Source organism: Pipistrellus hanaki (genome assembly GCF_964339955.1).
Source record: "Pipistrellus hanaki genome assembly, chromosome: X".
NCBI classification, from domain to species: domain Eukaryota; kingdom Metazoa; phylum Chordata; class Mammalia; order Chiroptera; family Vespertilionidae; genus Pipistrellus; species Pipistrellus hanaki.
In genome coordinates, this window is record NC_140524.1 from 33,174,101 (window position 1) to 33,200,298 (window position 26,198).

Consider the following 26,198-nt stretch of genomic DNA (forward strand, 5'->3'; position numbering starts at 1 on the left):
AAATTTAAAGATACAAATAAGTTGAGTAAAAGTATAGAAGTTATCCTATGCAAATAGTAGCCAAAAGAAGGTCGGGATGGGTACTAATATCAAACAATATAGATTGCATATCAAAAACTGTTACAAGGAGAGAATAAAATAAATATTTGAGTGAAGATTAATAGAGAACAGTAAAGCAATACATAAAAGTCAATGAAACCAAAAGTTGTTTGATTGCAAAGATCAACAAAACTGACAAACCTTTAGCTAGGTTAATTAAGAGGAAAAGAGAAGACTCAAATAACTAAAATCAGAAATGAAGTTGGGAACAAAATCACCCCCCCTTTTTTTTTAAGAACAGTATGCATGCTCGTATGTCAACAAATTGGGTAAATTAGATAAAATGGACACATTCTTAGAAATACACAATCTACCAAGATAGGATCATTAAGAAATATTAATTCTGAGAAGTCTGTTGGTTTGATTTATATTCTCTGATTGCAAGAGTGATGGCACAAAAGCCTATTTTTAGCTAGTGAAATTAATGTTTACCAAGCAAATGCAGCTCTCCTTCTCTCCATCTTCTCTGTCCCCTGCCAGATCTCTTTCCTCTCCTCTCTCTTGTGTGCTTTCTCTTATCTTTCCCAATCTCCTGCTAACTAGACCCAGGTCTTCCTCAGTAGCCCTATGTAGGAGACCTCTCTGCTGCCATAGGAGCAGAGTGCTGGCCACAGCTGGCCATGTCACCTTCTTTTCTCTAATGGGGTCTATTCCCCAAAGCGCTACATCCCCAGCTTTAGAAACAGATGGGCTCTCCTGGAAAAAAACATTCTCTGCAAAGTCCCAAAGGCAGGGGAAACCAGGACTAAGCATCAGAGACCTATTTTAAAGAACATAATTCTTCTGAGAGGAATCCTGTGCACATCCAGGCCCCAGGAGCTCAATGGATGTCTCCTGCCCAGATCATGGCTCTGGATCTGTCATGTGAACATTGTCTCTAAGCTGTTTCTCAGACCAATGCTCCCATCTGACATATCCATCTTCCTTCCAACTCTCCATTCCCTCTCTGCCCATATCCTACCTAATAAAAGAGTAATATGCAAATTAACCATCACTCTGCTATACCCACAATCCATGCCCACCTGCCACACCCAGCAGCCAATCAGAGGGAGTATGCAAATAAACCCAACCAAGATGTCTATAGCCACAGAGAACAGGAAGGAGGCTTGGGGTTCCCAGGCAATGGGGGAAGCCAAGCTTTCCACCTGCCCTTGCCAGCCTAGGCCTCCACTCAAGGCTACAAAGTTTCAATTATAGAAGGTAAACAAATCCAAACGGAAATGGCGGCAGCCACAGAGCTGGAAAGAGCGGGAGGCTAGAGTTGCCCTGGCAATGGAAGAAGTAAAGCTTTCTACAAACCCTGGCTGGCCCAGGCCTCTGCTTAAGGCTACAAAGTTTCAGTTATAAAAGGATAATAAGCTCCAACAGAAATGGCTGCCAGCCACTGAGCAAGCAGGAGGCTTGGCTCTGCTCCAGGCTACAAAGTTTCAATTGTAGAAGGTAAATAAATTTCAGATACCAGGGCCTCTGCTTGGTTCGCCAGGGGATGTGGCTGGCCTGCAGACCACCACAGGCCCCTCACCCAAGCTGCCCCATGCCCCAAGGGAACCCCCACCCTAATCTGGGACACCCTTCAGGGCAAACCACATGGCCCTCACCCATGCACCAGACTTATATCCTATCTAATAAAAGAGTAATATGAAGATTTACCATCACTCCAACACACAATATGGCTACCCCCATGTGATCAAAGATCCTGCCCCCATGTGGACACAAGATGACCACCAGCAGATTGCCAGCAGGAGATGGCAGTTGGGAGGCACCAAGCCTGCAAGGGAGGGCAGTTTGAGGCAATCAACCCTTCAGGGGAGGGCAGTTAGGGGTGACCAGGTTGGCAGAGGAGGGAAGTTGGGGGCAAAGAGGTTGGCAAGGGAGCAGTTAGGCATCAATCAGGCTGGCAGCAGAGTGGTTAGGGGGTGATCAGGCTGGCAGGCAGAAGCGGTTAGGGGCAATCAGGAAGGCAGGCAGTAGAGCAGTTGGGAGCCAGCAGTCCTGGATTGTGAGAGGGATGTCTGATGGGCACATGTCGGACATCCCTTGAGGGGTCCCAGATTGGAGAGGGTGTAGGCTGGCCTGTGGAACACCCCCCTTCTGTGCACGAATTTTGTGCACTGCACCTCTAGTCCTATATAATAAAACCCTAATATGCAAATCAGAACAACTGGTTGCTATGATGTACACTGACCACCAGGGGGCAGATTCTTAGGGGTAGTAACCACAGGGAGAGTACCACTCAGCCAGAAGCTGGGTTCCTGGCTGACAAGTACAGTGGTGGTGGTAGAAGTCTCTCCGACTTCCACTGCAGGCTGCTGGTAAGGAGCCAGGGGTCCTGGATTGCAAGAACCCCAGACTGCTAAAGGGATGTCTGAGGTCACAGACTGCAAGAGGGTGCAGGCTGGGCTGAGGGACACCACCCCCAGTGCACGAATGTTATTCACCAGGCCTCTAGTTCTGAATAAAACCTTTGAACTTCTGTACCCTATAATCATCTTAGGCCTCTCTAAGGCAATTGGTGGGCTAAAAAGGTGAGGTGGGTAACCTGAGTTGAGGAGCATATACAGTTCTGGTCTTGGCTTGCCAATTCATTGTGTTACTTTGGGCAAAATTTTAATCTCTCAAACCTGGATTTCCTCATGTTTAGCAGATAATCATGATATCTTACTCATAGGGCGATTGTGAAGATTTAATGAGGTAATGGAGATATCATGCTTACATCATGCTTGTCACATAGTAAGTGCTTAAAAAATATTAACCACTAAAAAAAGAAATATAGCCCAGCTGGTGTGGCTCAATGGTTGAGCATAGACCCATGAACCAGGAAGTTATGGTTTTATTCCTGGTCAAGGACCATGCCCCAGTTGCAGGATCAATTCCCATGGGGTCTTGGCTGTGATTTGGTGGGGTGTCACTCCGGGGTGGTGGCAGGGCCTGTGTCCCACTTGGGGTATACTGAATGTTGCTTTGTAGGCTCTACGTCCATGATGTGTATTGTTAAATGGCCTGTTGCTAGGGAGAGGAAGCTGGGCTTTGCTACATAATAATATCATCACTCTGTGTTCACAGCCACCATTTCTGGGCTGGGCTGGGCTTTGTGCTGCATTTTGCATCATGGGGTGTCAGCATTGGCTGTGATTTGGTGAACTGTCACTCTGGGGTGGAGGTAGGTCTGGTGTACCACTTGGGGGGAGCCAAGTATTGCTTTGTTGGCACCAGGTCCATGGTGCCATTTTTCTGTAAATGGCCTGTGTGCATCATGGCAGCTCCTGCATTGAGCATCTGCCCAATGGTGGTCAGTGTGCATCATAGCAATCAATCAGATGGTGGGCAGTTTAGCATATTAGCCTTTTATATATATAGATATAGTGTCACCACAAATGTGACAGCTAAAAATGCATACAGATTCAGGAATTCTGAATTGCCAATTCAAATACCATATGATTTTCTGAATAATGAGAAGGTCTTAAAAAGTTCTAAACAAACACATGTGCATTATTCCTTCAATCATTCCTTAATTTATATGCTAGCAGACACATGGGCATTATTCCTTCAATCATTCCTTAATTTATATGCTAGCAGCATTGTTTTTAAAATGTCTTTATTAAAATCAATCAAAATAACTTGTGGGTATCATGGAATTGGGTTCTAGGCCTACATAGTTTTCTAGGCTCAAATATTCATTTAGATCACATAACATCATTTACATGAATGTCTAACAGGACACAGGGCCATCTTCTGTGGTTCCTGATCATTGCATCTCTGGCTCCTGCTCACTAAATGCTAATAGAGCTCACTTCCCACAATTGTCAAAGGGACAAAATTGTCCTATCGAATTTCCAAAATGATTTCTAGGGGTCAGTATCAGTTCTTTTGAGAACTACTGATCTCAAATATTCTCTCCCTCTTTGTACTCTCTCTCCTGAGAATGAATCATAAAGGGTATTACAGCTAAAAAAGATATTATCTCTCAGCCAATCAAATGTTCTAATAAAAATTCCATTAGCATAATCATAAAATAAATTCAAAATAAAGTTTTGAAACAAAAGTTTTATGGTTTACAGGTCAGAATGTGAAGAGCACACCTTTTCCCCCAGCTGAAAGCACCAAATCCAGTCTCACTAGGACATTCCATGAAAGTATTTCTTTGCCATCACAGACCCAGCCTAGGTTAAAAGCCAAATACACTATTAATATAGAGCAAAATTGCCGAAACCGATTTGGCTCAGCAGTAGAGCGTTGGTCTGCAGACTGAAAGGTCCCAGGGCATGTACATTGGTTGTGGGCATATCCTCCGTAGGGGGTGTGCAAGAGGCAGCTGGTCGATGTTTCTCTCTCATTGACGTTTCTAGGTCTCTATCTCTCTCCCTTCCTCTCTGTAAAAAATCAATAAAAATATATTTAAAAAAATATAGAGCAAAATTACTTGCATTTTTCTAGGGATTTATAAATTATTTATTTTCTAATCATAAACAATAAGAAAAGCACCTTAGGTGAGTGGTACTAACAATATTTTGACTGATTCATATGCTATAGAGATGCAAATTAATTTTATTTTTAAAATTTCTGAATTGGAGAGGGGGAAAAGTCTCTAACCTTATATGCTAAATATCAGATATAAAAGTCTAACATCATAAAAACTTGTAGAATAATTTAACATGCTAAATTAAAATCTCTTAAGTTTGCTTGTACTCCTAGTTATTAATTTTTAATGAGTTAGAAACAATATAGATAGTTCTGCAAAGTGCCTATCTAAGGGATTGATTATATTAAGATAAATGATTATCTTGAAAAAATAAAAAAGGATTCCAAAGGAAGACTTTCTTTTTAAAAGCAATCTTTATCTCTTTTTTTCTTCATATTATCTTGGATTGAAACACTCAAATGTTCTACTTTATGTAAGTGTTAGGATTTAGGTAGATTACAATTTGAGACATATTTCTAAGAGATGCCATTTTCAGTGTACTAAATACTGACATATTAATAGCAAGTCACAGATGACATTTGATCTAGTTGACCTAGCTATTATTTTTCTGACTCAAGCTAGAAACTTCATGGCCACCATCCTCACTCCTGCCCTTATATATTGACCTTATTTTATAAAATTTTAAAGACATGCTAAGTTACCATCTGTCCTTCAGGATGACCTTGGATGACTAGCATGAAAATTTCATTAATAGAACGATAGGATTGATAAGTGGGGGGTTTATTTGGGTAGAAATAAAAGGCATTTTCTTTTAGAACCAATGTACAATACTGAAATTTTCACACAGTGCTATCCAATACACAGGGGAATTGCAAAACTAATGCTTGTGATGAAAATCAAAGCTAGAAGACAAAAGCACAGACATGATAGTTGGACCACAGATATAACAAAGATGCTGAAAGAGAGAGTATTATAGATAAAAATATATTATCTCCTTTGAATACAATAAAAAGAATAGTTGTATAATTTGGGCTCATCTAATTTTTAAGAAGATATAAATTATCTGGGAAATTATTTGTGAATAGTAAAGCAAATATTTAAACAATAGAGTTAAATTCTCTGAGGAAATTTAATATAGAAACTAAATCGTTTTGTTCTAGAGAAGATGTGGCATTCCATTTCAATCAAATTGAATAGTTATTATGAGAGCCATGCTGATCTATTTTTTTTGTATACTATTTATGTTCAAAGATACCTGAAAAATATGAATGAGCTAAAATCAAAATTATTTAGACACAAACATGCCTCAAAATCACTATGATAAAATATAAGAAACAATAAATAACAGAGTCCATTAAATCTGTTTATTAGAGGGCATCATAAAGAAAATATAATGATCTGCTTTGAGTGGTTAAAATCAAGTTCCCATTACTAATTATGATCCATTCTATATAAAATGTTCCATAATTATTTCTTCTCTCTCCCTCTATATAATTACACTGTCAATATTTATGTAATGTATTTTATTGACTTCAGAGAGGAAGGGAGAGAGATAGAGAGATAGAAACATCAATGATGAGAGAGAATCATTGATCAGCTGCCTCCTGCATGCCCCAGACTGGGCATAGATAGAGCCTGTGACCTCTTGTTTTATATTGTAGGTTGATGCTCAACCATTAAGCCACACAAGTTAGGCTACCTCCTCACTAATTTTGATAATAATAGTATTTCCATATACAAAAAAAATATGTCTTCACACAGGGTTTTATCTACCCTGTTTCCCCGAAAATAAGACAGTGTCTTATATTAATTTTTTCTCCCAAAGTTGTACTAGGTCTTATTTTCAGGGGATGTCTTATTTTCGGGGAAACACGGTAGTATGCATATCATACCTCTATAGGATTCTGATATAGAATTCAAAATCTGCTTTATCATGGCAGATTAGAAACAAAAGATGGGTTGACAAAGAAATTATGACTTGCATTTACTAGTTATGCAAATTTCCAGTTAATGAAAAATAACTTAAATACGTTTGAATATACAAAAGTTTATTTTTTAAGGGGTCAGTGTTTCCATGATGGTTTATCAAAGTCTGATGCTTTGTCCTAATACACTTAAATATGTTTCTTGAATACTTGACTTGAATATTCAATTTAGATTAGGCAGTTTATTACTACACATGAAATAGTTACCAACAGAATAGAAATGTGTATTGGAAACCTAGCAAAGGTAGAAAAGTGGGATAAACCATTTTCAAATAGAGCTGCTATATTTTAACAAAAAGCATAATAAAGCTTCACAAACTGGGGCCTAGTTTAGCTTGGCAGCTTATAACATTTAGGTCACCTTTAAGTTACCTGTAGGACAGCACCAGTCCTGCTTTGCTATGCACAGATTCAATGACATAATGTAGCAGAGTTCTGTTTTTATTTCCAAATACGCAATAGAAAATTTACTCCTGCCTTCAGCGATAATTTAATGAAGATTTAACTCTAATTTGCTGCTTTTTCTCTACAATAAAGAAGACAAAACCACTTTTTTTGCTACTTTTTTTTCTTACAGCGTGAATTACCAGCAATTAATTAACATGAATTAGTAAACTATTCTTGAGCTTACTAATATATGTTAATACCTCAAAAAGATAATTAAAGTTCTGGCCAGTATGGCTCAGTTGGTTGAGTATCATCCCATGCACCAAAACGTCACCAGTTCAATTTCCCAGTCAGGGCACACACCCAGGTTTCAGGTTCTATTCCTGGTCTGGAATGATACAGGAGGCAACCAATCCATGTTTCTCTCTCATATCAATGTGTATCTTTCACATTAATCTCTTTCTCTCTCTCTCTCTCTCTCTCTCTCTCTCTCTCTCTCTCTCTCTCTCTCTCTCTCTCTCTCTCTCTCTCCTTTCCTCTGTATCTACATTTTTAAAAAAGATAATTAAATTTCAAACTAGGAATAAACCTTCTTGAAAAGAGAACTTCAAGCATGAACTACACATCCTTTAAAAATGTCTTAAAACTGTCTTTGGGGAGGAGGAGCACAGGCTGGAGGGGGGTAATTGAGGGAAAAGGGGGGACATATGTAATACCTTCAATAATAAATATTTAAAAAAAAAAACTATAAATTAATGTGAAGCTTTCTAAGATCTGTTTGTTTTTATTTTTTTTAAAAGATGAACCAAAATCTATCCAATTAGAATGAAAAAATTGACTTTTTCTTTGAAATGAGCTTTGTCATATGAACATTCTAAGTTGCATCTTTTGACATAATGAAGATATTGTTTTCCCTCCAAGAATAGGTCTATATCAATACCCAACTAAGAGCCATTTGAACATGACTTTTGTGATTATAGCCATAAACAAAATGAATCTCAGAATATTTAACAATGTATAAACGAATAATAGCCTGAGCTTATTTAATTATACTATAATAGTATTTAATTATACTATTCAGAGTACCTTAAAGAAAAAATAAGGCCAACTGAGAAGGCCATTTACTAAGTTCAGACATGTCTATAACCTGCAAAGGAATTACTGAGATTTATGGGAGGTGACATTTTATGGGGAGGATGCATTTGGGAATAAATTTGTACTAAAAAATACAGTGCTAGTTCTATTGAATTCATATATTTCAGTTAAATCAATAAAATTGCATTCAATTGAAAAGGTTTGAGAGATTACTCCCTGTAAACACTAAGGCAAATTCAATGTAAATGACATCATTTTATCATGCCAATGACATAGAAAGTCTGAAAATGCAGGTATTGACAGTCCCATTTGATTGAAACTGCACTTTTAGTGAATCCTAAGTGTACTGTAAAATAATTTTTGCTAAGATGATAGTGATAGTATTTATGTTCTTAGTCCATATATCCAGTGACGCATACTGAAATAAATTCATTTTTTGATAGTAAAAACTGTTCTCTTTATCTATATGGATTGACTCGATATCTTAAAATTTCCCTCAACATAAGGTTTATGCACATAAAGTCCATGACACCATGTGCAAGATATTTTAGTAATAAGACAATAGTTTTACTGTATAGTTTCTGCTTTGGCATATAGTAGAAACTCTATGGATGAAAATTTATATTGGTGTTAATATCTATTAAATTTTTAAAAGGAAAAGAATAGCACCTTTTCTTTTGAAAATGCTAGAGTGAGGAAGATTTGAAAAAGGGAGAACAGAGAAAAATAGCATTAATCTGCAAGTAAAGTTCAACCCCAAATTTAGTGGGAAAGTTGATATCCCAGGATTGTTAATATAATGCTGATGGACATCTAGAGTGATCATGGATAATAAATGTATTTTTTCAAAACTGTTCCCATATAGTATATGTACTTTCATACATATTTACATATTTCAGGTATTTTAGTCAAAGCAATAGGAGTACACTATATACTTTGTTACATAACTAAAATTTTAACTTATGTTTTTATATACAGGGTACCCCAAAAAATGTACACACAATTTAACAGCTTATATCTCAATTGATATTTCATTCTTTTCCATTCCAACCCATTGGAACTAATAATTATTAAAAGTATGTATATATTTTTTTGGGGACACCTTATATATGTAAATATCCATCATAGTTTTTAATGGTCCAATGACATTCAATTAAATGGATGTTCTGTAGTTTAACTCCCTAATGATGAGCATATAATTCATTTCTGTGTTTTGTTTTGTTTTTACAATGATAGACATTACATTAAATAATCTATAACTATACCTATACAGGGTATCTTAAAATGTACATACACTTTAATAGCTGATAGGTCAATTTTAAAAATGAAATGTATTTTAATAAACACTGCGTTTATGATTATTCAAAGTGTGTGTACACTTTTTTAGGACAGCCTATATTTATAATTCTAATACAAAACTTTTTACATATGGATATAAGCCAGTGATACTGCAAAACATCTTATAATAGACAGTAGAGCCTTCCCCCAAACAAAGAATTATATATCCAAAAATGTTAATAGTGCTGAGGTTGAGAAACCCTACTTTAGTCCCTCTATCCTTACTTTAAATGAATGCTCATATCCAGAAACATGAACTTTGCCTTCATCCTTTTCCAAATTATAGTAGCAATTCAGCATTTTCATGACCATTCCAGCAGCAGTCTTCAGTAAAATGTCCCAGACTTTTCTGTCCAATATAGTAATCACTGGACATATATGGCTATTAAACACTTGAAATATAGTTGATTCAAACTTATACGTTCTATAAGTGCAAAACAATCAGACTTTTAAAACTTAATATTAAAAATAAGTAAAACATATCACTAATAATTTTAAATGCTTATTGCATGTTAAAATTATAATATTTGGATATAGTGAGGAAAATTAAATATATATTAAATTAAATTTATCCATTTATTTTTACTTATTAAATATATCTACTCAGAAATATATAAAATTACATATATGGCTTACATTATATTTCAGTTGGACATTGCTGACATGTATAACTGCTCATCTTTATAATTCACTTCCATATAGTCTCCTAAGTGATTCAGATCCTCATGCCAATCAAGTAGCACGTTTAGATCTACTGGGAATCCTGTTTGGTTCAATCCCCTACAGCTGCTGTTTTAAAATCACAGACTACTGATTACCCCAAAAATATGACACTGGGTTATACAACTTTTCTTTTCTATCCAGAATTGTCCACATCCTATCCTAGTCATCAGAACAGATTACTAATGTCTCAATGATTAACTACTGTTTCCAGAGTACTCTTTTCACAAACACCATAAAAATTGCTATAGGAGTTTCTCTCTGAAGAAAGTTGTGGTTCTACCTTAGCAGGAGAAGCATAAAACTCTGGATGTTGTTCATAGTGACACAAGGCCATGATTTAAGAGACCTGAGGAAATATGAAGATTAATGAAGCAACGATAAAAAGAGTAAGTCTTCCTAAAGAAGTGATTTCAAGGTTATGACCTTATTTTCTCTGATAAAAGAGATGCTGGACTTGATAAAATGGAAGCAGCACTGGACTGAGAGTTAGATGACTGAATTCTAGTGTTGTGCTTGCCATGTACTAACTGTGTGACCTTGGGTGAACCATTTAACTTTCCTGTACATAAATTAACAAACCTTTAAAATAAGAAAAAAATCAAAGATTTTTGTTTGGACCATATGAGAAGGTATAGATCCAGAGACATAGAAGCATTGATCAGATCATAAAGCCTCAGAGGAAAGGTGGGGAGGGTGGGGGTAAGGGGAAGAGATCAACCAAAGGACTTGTATGCATGCATATAAGCCTAACCAATGGACACAGACACCAGGGGGGTGAGGGCATGAGTAAGGGTTGTGGTGGGGGCAATGGGGGAGGGATAAGTACACATATGTTATACCTTAATAAATCAAGAAAAAAATAAAGAAATTAAAATATAAAGTGATATATATATATATAAACATAAAGTTTATTATATACTATCTTTTCTAAATACATTGAATACGCATAGTGTATTTGAAAACATGTATGCCAAAGGTAACGAGTAGTTCCGAAATTTAACAATGACTCACATAACTCCAGTTGCTCTCTGAGTGATAGATATTAAGAACAATATGATGCAATGTGATCAGTAAATACCTATCAGAAGAATACTGATAAGCAAGGAGAAGTATGCCCTCAGAGCAGAAGTTGTTCTCAAGCATTTATGCTTCCTATGTGCTAATATGTCAGGTGAATAAAATCACCAATATCTTTATGCAACTAAGACACATGAATGGGAAAGAACAGAGTAGTTACAGATTCATTGATTCACTCCTTTATTCATTGAGTGAATTGACTTAACAGCAGTTATCTACTTTCAATGAAATAGTGGTTATAAATTCGTTGTTTTCAAAATAACTAGCTGTTTTGAAAGGTATTTTGAAATGATGAAAAATACTATTTATACCTAAATACTTGGCCCCCAACTAGGGTCACTTCTTACCATGTTGACAGTGTTACAATAGTTGCCTTGTATTTGGAAAAACTGCACTCCATGGTTCTGGGTAAAGGAGTCATGCTTTTATACTCAAAATATTTCAGAACAAAAAGGAGTCCTTATTTAACAGTTGGGCATATTTATTTCTTAAAGTACAATAATTAAATAGAAAATAAACTGTAGCAGAATTTAAAGACAAAGATTGTGTACTTGAAATAACTATGCTGTTATTTCTTTCCCATTGCATGTTTCTAAAGAAAATTTTCATTGGCTTTGACTTCCTTTTATTAGGATTGTTCTTTTCCCATTCCTGTGTCTTAGTTGCATAACGATATTGGTGATTATGTTCACCTGACATATTATCACATAAGAAGCATGAATTCTTGAGAACAACTTCTGCTCTGAGAGAATACTTCTCCTTTCTTATCACAGTCCTTCTGATAGGTATTTGCTGATTTCATTGTATCATACTATCCTTAATATATATCACCCAGAGAGCAAAAGTATTTGATACCATGAGACCTTCTGCTCAATATTAAAGAAATTGAAGCTACAAATTCATGCTATAGCAGGACATTTAAAAACAATTTTTAAGAAAATACATGATTTTAACAGAGTTACTTATCAATGATTGGCATCTTTGTTTGCTTGGGATACCATAACAAAATATATACTGGGTAGTTTAAACAACAGAAATTTATTTTCTCACACTTCTGGAGGCTAGAAGTCCAAGACCCAAGCACCAGCATGTATTTTTTGTTTTTGTTTTTTTTCTGCTAAGGGTTCTCTTCCTGCATTGTAGACTAGTATTTTCTCATGGTGTCCTCACATAGTAAGGATTCTCTTTTTATAATGGCACTAATCCCATCATGAGAGTCCTACTCTCCTTTCCTCATTTAAATCTAATTACTCCAGAAGAACAAAGATAACAGCATAGGTAAACATATGTTTAGGTTGCCTTCCACAATAACATCAAAATTACAACTAAAGTACATAACAACTATCATCCAGAACCTCAGGAAAGCTGGCTGAGTGAAAGTACTACAACTAGAAGTAAAGGAGAAAGTGCATTGAGATTAGAGGCATGGAACAGGCTGGGACCCAGGTGTGCCGATTTTTTAATTGGGAGGGAGATACAAGCTCCTGCGTGCTCTGAATTCTAGTGCTGGGCGAGACTCTGGGGGACCCAGACACATACAGGGAGAAATTGGACTGTGGCATAGGACAGGGATGTAGGGGCAGCTTTCTTCCAGATGGAGGTGCTCACAACAGAGGTACTCACAATGTCATCGTTCCTGTGCTGGGACATCCCTGGTGCAGGGCTGACTGGCAGCCATTGCTGTTTGCTCTGCCTTGAAGATTCCCTGAGACTCTGCCCCACCCAATTAAAAACCCCATGCAAGCTGTGGGCAGAAGTTTTTGCATATGAATGCCCTGTCCTTTCTCAGCCTAAAATCTGTCAAACTAGCTGCAGGAAGTTTTAGATTTAGATGAGATCATGAGAGTAGGACTCTCAGGATGGGATTAGTGCCCTTATAAAAAGAGAATCCCTAACAAGTGAGGACACAGTGCCCCAAAGCTATCAAAAGAAGGCCCAAGGCCACACCAGCACCAGCCTTCCTTGCTTCACAGCTGGGCCTCATCTATGAATTTCCAAACCCTATATAGGAGGAATATTCAGATCTCTCTGTAGCTCCTGCTGGGTGGCCCCAGGCAGTGGCTGACTTTCATCTACTTGGCGATCCAAGAGCCAATGTACCCAGTGGTCAATGTGAGACTAAAGCAGATTATAACTCTTTACATTCATAAGTGAACATTCAAGGAGCAGACTCAGTGAGTACCAAAGTCCCACTGAAGCAAGTCCTGCCCCATAAGGGTGCCTCCTGCACAGCAGCAATTCCACTGTAGACACAGCTGGTCCTCACCGCCAATTGGCCGGGAGATCAATTCCTCCCAGTAATACCAACTGTAATCAAAGTTCAACTACAACAAGACTGTGTACACATCCCACAAAGGGGTGCACCAAGAGTATCCACCTTAGTGGTTGGGGAGGCTGTGCCACTGGGCCCTATAGGACACCTACTATACAAGGCCACTCTATCAACACAAGGAGACTTAGCAGCACTACCCCATACATAGAAACAGACACAGGGAAGCAGCCAAAATGTGGAGACAAAGAAACATGTCACAAATGGAAGAAAGCAAACTACTGGATATAGAGTTCAAAACCACTTATAAGGTTTCTCAAAAATCTTCTAGAAACCTCTGAGGAACTTAGTGAGAACTTCAAAGATCTTAGTAAGAATGCAAAAAAAAAAAAAAAAAAAAAAAAAAAAAGAAAGGGACCAGTCAAAAACTAAGCATACACTGACTAAAATAAAGAATAATATACAGAAATACAACAGCAGACTAGAAGATCCCAAGAATCAAGTCAAAGATTTAAAATATGAAAAATAAAAAAACACCCAATCAGAAAAGAAAAAAGAATGCAAAAATATGAAGATAGTGTAAGGAGCCTCAGAAACAACTTCAACGGTACCAACATCTGAATTATGGGGGTGCCAGAAGAAGAGATATATTGAAAATGTATTTTAAGTATTAATGACAGAAAACTTCCCCTACCTGGTGAAGGAAATATACTTACAAGTCCAGGAAGTGCAGAGAACCCCAAACAAGAGGAATCTAAAGAGGACTACACCAAGACATAACATAATTAAAATGCCAAGGGCAAAAACAAAGAGAAAATATTAAAAGCAACAAGAGGAAAACAGTTAGTTACCTACAATGGAGTACCCATACAACTGTCAGGTGATTTCTCAACAGAAACTATGAAGGCCAGAAGGAGTTGGCAAGAAATATTCAAATTGATGAATAGCAAAAACCTACAATCACGATTACTATACCTGGAGAGAAGATGGATGCTGACAGGAAGACAGACTTCAAGATAGTGTGTGAGTGAGAAAACAAAGGGAGAGTGAGTGGTCATATGGGGAGTGTTTGTTGGTGAGTTGAGAGGCAGCTATACTCCAGAAGACTGTGGGAAAATGCAGACAGGGCTCTTATAACTGGGCAGCCCCCACTGCTGCTGGGTTCCCTTCCAGAGTGACCGGCTTGAATGCAGAGACCATGCCATCTTGAAGGGGAAAGTGGATGTTGTTGGGAACTTGAAAAGCCCGGGGAATCTATAACTACAGTACCCACCAAATAGCTGCGAACCTGAGAACACTGGTCCCCAATTGGAACAAACATGAGGTTTCAGAGAAGCTATACACTCTACCACAGTAAGGTCAGATTTCACCTGGGATAAGGTGAGTTCTGCAGTCCCTGCAGGAGAGAGAAATGTGAGCACTGCAGGAGCTGGAATAACAGGAAGTCTGCCCCTAGAAAAATTCATGGCAGTTGGGTCTGGCTTAATCCATGAATGTGGAAGGGGGTCCTCTAAGCTGCTAACATGAGGGAACTCTGAAAAGCAACCCATTTGGATCTGAAGCAAAAGGACAGCCTAAAATGTTTTAAAATGTGCAGGATGCTTAGACCCAAGGGAGAAAAAAAGACTGCACAGACTTGTGTGCAGCCCTGGAGTTCTCACAGTTATGCTGGCTCTTTTTCTTTTTCCTCTTTAAATCCTTGTTTCTGATTACTAAGACTAATACATAGGATCACCCAATTGGGGGAACCCTAAGAGAATGCAGGGGAAGGTTGTTTTTCTGGAACCTGGGGATCAGAGCAGGGAATAACCATCAGAGAACCAGCTTTGGGGCAACCCACTCCCACAAACAAATATTGAGTGTCACAGGGAAAGCAGGATCAAAGCACTGGCAAGAGAGGACCTATAGACCAGGAGGTCAATCCAGAAACACTGCCACCCAAGGGTTGATCACAAATTGACACTTGTGTAAACACAAATAAAGGAATACAAGAAATTAAGACATACTGCCTGCTTAAAAATCAGGACTGGCTTATAACCTTAGGAGCAGTGGAACACAGGGAACTGCAACATTGTCCTGACTAGGAAACAGGCGTGCCAAACAGAACAGTAGAGCAAGTGAGTGACCTTCACTACTGCACATTTTTATTTTAATTTTTTTAAATTTTACTTAAGAAACTAGTTTTTTTTCTTTTTCCCTCACTTGATTTTATATTTTTAATTATTACATTTTATTTTCAGTCAGTATTATTACTACTACTATTTTTATATTTTTACATGCCATTTTATTTTCTCTTTATTTTACTTTGAGATTAGTCTTCTACATTCTATTTTTATCTTTCCTTTAGCATCATTCTACTCTATCACAACTTTACCTTTATGCCATCACTCTCTTCCTAACCTTTCCCCTTTTGTATCCTGTTTATCTTAACCCTTTCCGGCTTTAGATTTTCCATATTCCTTCTTTTTACCCCCTGTTAAAATTTCACCCTGCTTATTTATCTAATTTCCAATCCACTGCTCTAAGTCCATACTCATCTCTCTCTTTTCTATCTTAACTATCCAAAAATTTTTTTGCTCTGTCCTTTTGTTGTTGTTTGCTTGATTGTTGACTATATTGATTTTTATGCTTTTTTGTGAGATTGTTTTGCTTATTTTTATGTTTATTTGTGTGTTTTTTCTTTGTTTTGTTTTTTTGCTTCTGTTTTCCATTGCCCTGCTTCATATTAGTTGTTGTTTGTAGTTTGTATTCATCTCCACTTACTTGTTGCTGGCATTTATTGTCATTAGTGGCTGATATTGTACATCAAATTCCAAATAAATATTGGAATTTTCTCCCCATATATATAGTTTGTTCTCCTCTTCTTTCTTATTCTCTTTCTTTTCTTGCTTACTTTTTTTTTCCTTTGCACAATTTCACTTTTGACCTCCTTTCTTTTCTTTTTCTCTTCTTCTTTATCTCCTCTCCTCTAATTTGTCTTTCTCTGGTGGTCACCTTTACTTGGGGTTATTAATATCATGAATACATTTCTGTTCAGTGCCTTGTGTTGTATTATAGTTTGTGCCTTTAAATCAACACAGGAGAGAGAGAACTACATAACCAGACACACAGAGAAGAGAGACCAATGGGAGAAAAAGAAATAGCCCACATATGAAAGAAAAACAGGCAAAACCAGAAAAAAAATAAACAAAATGGAGGCAAGAAACCTGTGAGAGAAAGAATTCAGAGAAATGGTCATAAGGTGGCTGAAAAGAAAGGAAGACAAATTCAACAATATGTGTAAGAACCAAGAGAAAATGAAGAACCAAGAGTAAATAAAAAATATCATTTCTATAAAGAAGTAAATAGAAAGCATCAAAAGTAGACTAGAAGAAGCATAGGACTGCATAATTTAGCTAGAAGTCAAGGTAGGAAAAAATACTGAAGCAGAGCAGCTTCTAGAAAAAAATTAAAAAGCAGGAGGAGAACCAAAGGTAACCTTGGGACAACACTAAATGAAACAACATCTGTATGATAGGAATTACAGAAGATAAGAAAACTGAGTAAGGGACAGAAAACCTGTTTGAAGAAATAATGACAGAAAATTTCCCTGATATAGGGAAGAAAAACCCCATACAAATCCAAGAAGCTCACAGAGTCCCAAAAAAATGAAACACATAAGACTGACACCAAGGCATATTATAATTAAATTGGCAAATACCAATGACAAAGAATCTTAAAAACAGCCAGAAAGAGACAGAAAGTTACCTACAAAGTAACCCCCATCAGACTAGCACTTGATTTCTCAACAGAAACTCATCAGGCTAGAAGGGAATGGAATGAAATATACAAATTCATGCAAATGAAGGGTCCAAATCCAAGAATACTCTACCCAGCAAGGCTGCCAATCAAAATTGAGGGTGAAATCAGGAGCTTCACAGACAAAAATGACTAAGGAAATTTATTACCACCAAACCAGCAATGAAAGCAATGCTAAAGCATCTGCTGTAAAAAATAAATAAATAAATAAATAAATAAATAAATAAATAAATAAATAAATAAATGGAGAAGGAACACAGGGTAAAGAATAAAATATATTTTAAAAAAAAGACAGGGTAATGGACTGGATAAGAAAACATGACCCATATATCTGCTGTCTACAAGAAACCCACTTCAGAAAAAAAAGACACACACAGACTGAGGATGAAGAGATGGAAAAAGGTTTTTCAGTCTAATAGAAATGAAAAAAAAAGCTGGGGTAGCAATACTTATATTTTACAAGTTAGATCTCAAAGTGAAGGCATAATAAGAAGTAAGGAAAGCCACTTCATAAGTCTAAAGGGAGCAATCCAATAAGAAGAAATAACTCTGTTAAACATATATACACCCAATAGAGCAGCACCTACATACATAAAAAATAACTGTTGGATATGAAGGGAGAGATTGACAGCAATAGAATCACAGTAGAAGACTTTAATACCCCACTATCACCTTTGGACACATTCTCTAAACAAAAAAAATCAGCAAAGAAACATCTATCTTAAATGACACATTAGAGTAGATGGAAAGAATTGATATCTTCAGGACATTTCACCCCAAGCCAAAGAATATGCATTATTCTCAAGTGCACATGGTTTATTTTCAAAGATAGACTATATATTGGGTTATAGGCAAAGTATTTTCAAATTCAAGAATATAGAAAAATATATCAAGCATCTTCTCAGATCACAGTGGCATAAAACTGGAAATTAACTACAATAAAAACAATCCCCCCCAAAAAAATCAAACACATGGAGACTAAACAGCATGCTATTAAACAAGGACTTGATTACCAGAGAGAACAAAGAAGAAATAAAAAACACCATAGCAAAAATGAAAACACAACAATCCAAAATCTATGGGACAGTGAAAGCAGTCTTGAGAGAGAAGTTTATAGCTCTAAAAGCCTAATGCAAAAAAAGCAAGAAACAATGGCAAGAAATTACCTAATCCTACAATTCAAAGAATTAGAAAGAGCACAACAAGACAAGCCCAGTGTAAGCAGAAGGAAGGAAATAATAAAGATTAGAGCAGAGATAAAGGATATAGAGACAAAAAATATCCACAAAAAAACAACAATGCAAAAGATCAACAAAACCAAGATTGATGAACCTCTAGCCAGGCTCACCAAGAAGAAAAGACAGTGGACCCAAATAAACAGACTCAGAAATGAAAGAGGATAAATAATGACAGACAACCCCCCCCCACCACACACAATACAAAGGATTGTTAAAAAATACTATGAACAACTCTATTCCAACAAACAGGACAACCTGGAGGAAATGGAAATATTCCTAGAAAAATACAAGCTCTCAAAATTCAAGCAGGATGAATCTAAAAATATCAATAGACCAGTAACTTGGGAAGAAATTGAAACAGTCATCAAGATTCCAGCAAACAAAAGCCCAGGGCAAGATGGCTTCACAGGAGAGTTTTACCAAACATTTAAGGAAGAACTAAAACCTATCCTCTTCAGACTATTCCAAAAAATTCAAGAGGAAGGGATACTTCCAAGCTCATTCTGTGAAGCCAGCATCACCCTAATACCAAAACCAGATAAAGACAACACAATGAAAGAGAATTAAAGGCCAATATCCCTCATGAACATAGATGCCAAAATTCTCAACAAAATTCTAGCAAATCATATTCAGCAGTACATCAGAAAGATCATACACCATGACCAAGTAAGATTTATCCCAGTGATACAAGGATGGTACAATATCCGCAAATCAATAAATGTGATACATCACATAAACAAATTGAGAGATAAAAATCACATAGTCATATCAATTGATGCATAAAAAGAATTTGACAAAATCAAACACCCTTTTTTGGTAAAAAACTCTCAACAAGGTGGGAATAGAAGGATCATTCCTCAACATAATAAAAGCTATATATGATAAACTCACAGCTAACATCATACTCAATAGGAAAAAACTAAAACCATTTCCCCTATGAACAGGAACAAGACAGGTATGCCCACTCTCACCACTCCTGTTTGACATAGTACTGAAAGTACCATTGTAATTAGATAAGAAAAATAAATACAAAGCATCAAAATTGGAAAAGAAGTAAAGCTGTCCTTATTTGCAGATGACCTGATATTGTACATAAAAACCTGAAAGACTCCATCAAAGAACTAATATACTTAATAAATGAATTCAGCAATGTAGCAGGATACAAAATTAATGCCAAGAAATATATGGCATTTCTATACACCAAAAGTGAACTTACAGAAACAGAAACTAAAAACGCAATCCCATTTAGCATCTAATCCCCAAAAATTAAGATACATAGGAATAAACTTAACTAAGGAAGTAAAAGACCTATACACACAAAACTGCAGAACACTGGAAAAGGAGATAGATAAAGAGGTAAACAGATGGAAGAACATACCATGTTCATGGATTAGTATAATCAGCATCATTAAAATGTCCATATTACTCAAAGCAATATATAGATTCAATGTACTCCCCATACCAATGACATATTTCACAGACCTAAAAATAAGGGTCCAAAAATTCATCTAGAATAAAAAAGACCCCAAATATCCACAGCAATCCTGAGAAAGAAGAACAAAGTAGGTAGTAAATTAATACCAGATTTCAAGCTGTATTACAAATATACTGTTCTCAAAACAGCCTGTTACTACCACAAGTACAGACATATAGAGCAATGGAATAGAATAGAGAATCCAGATATCAACCCAAACCACTATGCTCAATTAATATTTGATAATGGAGGCATGAACACACAGTGGAGTCAAGATAGTCTATTCAATAAATGGTATTGGGAAAATTGGACAGATACATGCTAAAAATGAAACTAGACCATCGACTTTTACCATATCAAAAATAAACTCAAAATGGATATAGGACTTTAACCTAATATGGGAAACAATAAAAATACTAGAAGAATCCAAGAGCAGCAAAATCTTAGACATATGCTGAGAAACATTCTTCACTGATATTGCTCCTAAAACAATGGAAACTAGAGAAAATAAACAAATGGGACCACATCAAAATAAAAAAGATTTTTCACAACTAAAGAAACCATCAACAAAACAACAAGAAAGCCCACTGCATGGGAGAACATATTTGCCAATGTTATCACTGATAAAGGTTTAATCTCTAACATCTACAAGCAACTAATACAACTTAATAAAAGATAAATAATCCAATAAAAAAATGGGCAACTGACATAAATAGAATATTTCCAAAACAAGACTAAAGCAAAGCCAAAGGACACATGAAAACATGCTCAAAGTCACTACTTATCTAAGACATGCAAATCAAAAGGACAATGAGGTACCATCTACACCTGTCAGAATGGCAATCATCAACAAATCAACAAATGACAAGTGCTGGAGAGGATGTGAGAAAAAGGAACCCTCATGCACTGCTGGTGGGAATGCAGACTGGTGCAGACACTGTGGAGAACAGTATGGAGTTTCCTCAAAAAACTGAAAATGAAACTGCCATTTGACCCAGTAATCACACTCCTAGGAATATGGCCTAAGAAACTGGAAATACCAATCAGAGAGGATATATGCACCCCTATGTTCATAGCAGCACAATTTACAATAGCTAAGATTTGGAAACCTCCTAGGTGCCCGTCAACAGATGATTGGATCAAAAAACCATGGTACATCTACACCACATGTGTCAAACACAAGGCCCGCGGGCCAAATCCAGCCCACCAGGCCTTGCAATGTGGCCCGCACCGCGCTGTCATCACTGCACTCCGCTGTCAGTTTATGACATTGTCAGTTTATGACTGTTCAGTAAACCATTCGGCCCACGATTTAGGCTGGATTTTAGATTTTGGCCCCTTCTCTGATTGAGTTCGACACCCCTAATCTACACAATGGAACACTATACTGCTCTAAAAAGGAAGGAATTCTTACCATTTTCAGCAGCATGGATGGACCTGGAGAGCATTATATTAAGAGAAATAAGCCAGGCAATGAAAGAAAAATACCACATGACCTCACTCACTTATAGAAAATAAGGAACATTATAACCTGATAAACAAAAAGATAGGTACAGAGTCAGTAAAGCAACGAACAGACTGTCAAATTACAATGGGAAAACAGAGGTGGGGGTGAAGATCAACTAAAGGACTTGTATGTATGCATATAAGCACAACCAATGGACACAAGAAAATGGAAGTGGGTGGGATGAGGGCATGCAACAAGGGTTAGGGGAGGCTGGGGGAAGGTCAAAGGGTAAAAAGGATATATATGTACTACTACATGTAATACTTTAAACAATAAAAATATTTTTAAAAAAAATATTACTCTACCTAGAAAACCTATCATTTAGAATTGAAGGTCAGATAAAGAGCTTCACATACAAGAAAAAGCTAAAGGAGTTAATCACAATTAAACCAGTATTATATGAAATGCTAAAGGGTATTTTTTAAGAAGAAGGATAAGAAGGAAAAGCTAAAGATTAAAAATTATGAAAAACAAAGTGACAACAAATGCATATCGATCAACAAGTGAATCTAAAAATCAAATAAAAAATCAGATGAACCGAATAAACTGGTGAATGTAATAAAATCAGGAAGGAAATGGAGTGGACTGACAATTCTCCTGGGGAAGGGACTGTGGTGGGTGCGGAAAGAGATTGGACAAAGATCTTGTATGCAAGTACTATTGATAGTATGCAGTACCTATGGAAGTTGACAGTGGGGTGGTGAGGGCCTAGGGTGGGGTGGGAATTTGCTGAAGGAGAACTATGGGAGAAAAGAGGGACATCTGTAATAAACTGAACAATAAAGATTAAAAAAAGATTTTCAGGGGAAAAACAAAAATAATAAATATACTAATTTTATATATAAAAAATAAAAAATAAATAAACCTACTTCACAAAGCTCCATCAAAAGTGGGATTAGGGTTTCAACATATGAATTTGGGGAGGGACACAATTCAGTAATATCAGTTGCTAAAAACTACAGCTTACCCTGATACTTTGAAATTGTAGCAGAACTGCAGCAAAATATGCAAACCTAGTGCTGTTTTAGCAGACAGTTACTACAAATTTCCTGTTGCTTATTGCATAGAGTTTTTTAAAAAAATATATTTTATTGATTTTATACAGAGAGGAAGGGGGAGAGAGAGAGAGAGTTAGAAACATCGATGAGAGAGAGTCAACGATCAGCTGCCTCTTGCACACCCCCTACTGGGGATATACCCGCAACCAAGGTACATGCCCTTGACCGGAATTGAACCCGGGACCTTTCAGTCCCCAAGCCGACGCTCTATCCATTGAGCCAAACCGGTCCCGGCTTATTGCATAGAGTTTTAATTTCTAATCTTCAACATACATATTCCCAATATGGTCTCCTATTAACTTCCATCATGTGCTCTGCCAACCAAGGTAGAAGTTCCTCTTGACTGACTCCTAAATATACTTCATACTCTTTTGCGTAGCCCATGCATTTATCATTCAACTCTGTTGCTTAAAATGATCTTCCTAATCTTTTTCCCATGTAATAATCATTATTAAGAAATTTGATACTAAGCAATTGCATTGAGTAAATGATATGCACAGGGATGACTTTAGTTAAGTACTTAACATGGATTATGTCCTTTAATCTTTGCAACAACTAAATGAGGCAGACATTCTTATGATTTGTATTTCACAGATAAGAAGCCTGAGACTAAAAATATTAAATACCTTGTTCACAGTTCCACCACTACACTCTCCATAATGGCAGAGAGTGGATTCAAGTACAGTTTTATCCCATTATAAAAGCTAAATTTTAACCTTTGTGCTATGCTTCTTGGAGGCAGCATTATCAAAATAATTTTGTTTTCATAATATGATTATTAAAAGATAGTGAATTGTTCCAAACAACAGATTCTACTGATGTTGATTCAGTGAGCTTATTATTTTTTTCAACAACTGAAAAACAGTAGCTATTAACTCCATAGAGAAAGAATATTTAAAGGTATCCATTCACCACAAACGAAATTTACCCAATAAGCATTTCATGACTATTTAGGTCCATTTTTAATAGAATATACTTGAAATTTGATAAAAATAGCTTCACATATTTTTTAAAATTCTTTATTGTTTAATGTATTACACATGTCTCCATTGACCTCTCTCTAGCCACTACCAACCCCCAGCACATTCCCTCACGGCCATAGTGTCTATGCACATTTGGTTGATATCTTAACCTTCCCATCCTCCCCTGCCTTCCCTCTGAGGTTTGGCAGTTTGATGCTTCTACATCTCTGGATCTATTTGTGTTCCTCAGTTTATGTTGTTCATTATATTCCACAAATGAGTGAGATCATGTGATATTTATCTTTCTCCGACTGGCTTATTTTGCTTAGCATAATACTCTCCATGTCTATCCATACTGTTGCAAATGTTAAGAATTCTTTCTTTTTTACAGCAGTGTAGTATTCCATTGTGTAGAGATACCACTGTGTGTGTTTTTTTAAATATTTTTATTGATTTCAGAGAGGAGATATAGAAACATCAATGATGAGAGGGAATCATTGATTGGTTGTCTCCTTCAGGTTGGACTGAGCCTGCAACCCAGCCATGTGCTCTTGACTGAAAACAAACCTGGGACCCTTCAGTCCACAAGCTGACTCTCTATTCACTGAGCTAAACCAGCTAGGGCTGTACCACTGTTTTTTTTTTATTCACTCATCTGCTGATGGGCACTTCACCTGTTTCCAAATCTTAGCTATTATAAATGAAATATAGGGGTGCATATGCACTTTCTGATTGGTATTTCTTATTTCTTGGGATATATTTCTAGAAGTGGGAACAGTGGGTCAAATGGGAGTTCCATTTTTAATTTTTTGAAGGAACTCCATTCTGTTTTCCACAACGGCTGTACCAGTCTGCATTCCCACCAGCAATGCACTAGGGTTCCTTTTACTCCACATCCTTGCCAGCACTTGTCATTTGTTGATTTGTTGATTTGTTGATGCTAGCCATTCTGACAGGTGTGATATGGTACCTCATTGTCATTTTTATTTGCATCTCTCAGATGATTAGTGACTTTGAGCATGTTTTCAAATGTTTCTTGGCCTTTCGTATGTCCACTTTCAAAAAAAATGTCTGTTTAGGTCCTTTCTCCATTTTTTAAATTGTTTAAAGTATTACATATAGTACTACATATGTCTCCTTTTTCCTCCATTGACCTACTCCCAGCCATCTTCAACCCCTTCCCCAGGCGCATGCACTCACGCCCCTAGTGTCTGTGTCCATTGGTTATGCATATAGGCATGCATAAAGCCATAGATATCTGAGTGTTAATTTTGTATCCTGCTCCATTGCAGAATTCATTTATTAAGTCTAGTAGTTTTTTATGTTGTCTTCAGGGTTTTCTATATACAATATTATGCCATTTGTGAATAATGACCATTTTACTTATTTTCCAATTTGGATGCATTTTATTTCTTTTTCTTATCTGATCACTATGGCTAGCATTTCCAGTACTATGTCTAACAGGAATGGTGAAAGTGGGCATCCCTGTCTTGTTCCTGTTCTCAGGGGAAATGGTTTTAGTTTTTGCCCATTTTGTATGATGTTGGCTGTAGGTTTGTCATATAATGCCAATAAGTGGACCTAACTCAGAGTTGCCTTCTTTAAAAGGCAATGATGGAGGAAAAATTTGAAGAATTTGGTAAGATATGGTGACAAAGGGAACTCACAGAACAGGAAGAGCAGTTGCTAAAGGCCCAGGAGAGGGTTTGGCACTTTCTTAGAACTGAGAAGCCTGATATGGCTAGAGTATAAATAGTTGCCAGGAACCATTTCCAGTATGTAATAATTACAAGAGTTTCACCAAAAGTTGGTGAAGCTTGGGGAGCTCAACGAAGGTTGAGTCTAATGTAGTTTACCTGTTGGAATTGCTAAACAGAACTTCCCCCAAACCTGAATAGGATTGTCTGCTGCCAAACAGCTCAGGGCATTTTATTGCCTCATGCTGGCCAAACACCTGAATAGCTATAGGATATTCCTCAAACTGACAATGCTTCTGTACCCTACCCTTTTAAAACATACACTTCGAAGTGTATGTCTCCATCTTACCTTAGGACAAGTTGTCTTAATAAATAGCACGGGGTCCTTAGACAAGTAGTCTTTCAGCTCCTTTAGCTGAAGATTCTCTGACCCCCAATACCTTTCAAAATTATCTTTCGTCTTTGGACTCCTTAATTATCTATATGCAGCCCCTTTCTCCAGAATGAAGAATGCTTTGTAACGCTGGGACAAGAACCCTGGCAATGGTATGCTTCATTCAAGCAAGAATGGAGCTTGTAAAGTGAAAATTTCTTCAGGAACCTAAGGACCGCGTTTTATATTTTAAGCTAAGACAAAGGGAAGACATTAAATTCTCTTTTAACCCATGAAAGAAAACCAATATATCCAGCTCTTTAAACATCTTTCATTCAACATTTATAGAAAATTGTTTAGATCCTATATGCTTTATTGAAAATAGAGGCTTATAATGTGGTTGTTTTCAAGATGCATGCTAATTTGAAAAAATGAAAACAAGTTGTTTTAATATTTTTAGCTTCAGAACAGTTTACTCATATGCAAAATAGAGGTAATAATGCCAATTTTACAATAAATACTCAAGAATAAAATGGAAAGAATTGTTTAGCACCAAGGATTAAGCAAGACTGAGTTCACCAGAGTAACATCTTCTGGTAGGGATGGGGGGTATAGAATTCAAGAACCCTCAAAACTGCTTTTGTGGCACCATTATACTATCTTTCTTATAGCATAAATTAGAGGCCCATTGTGCAAAA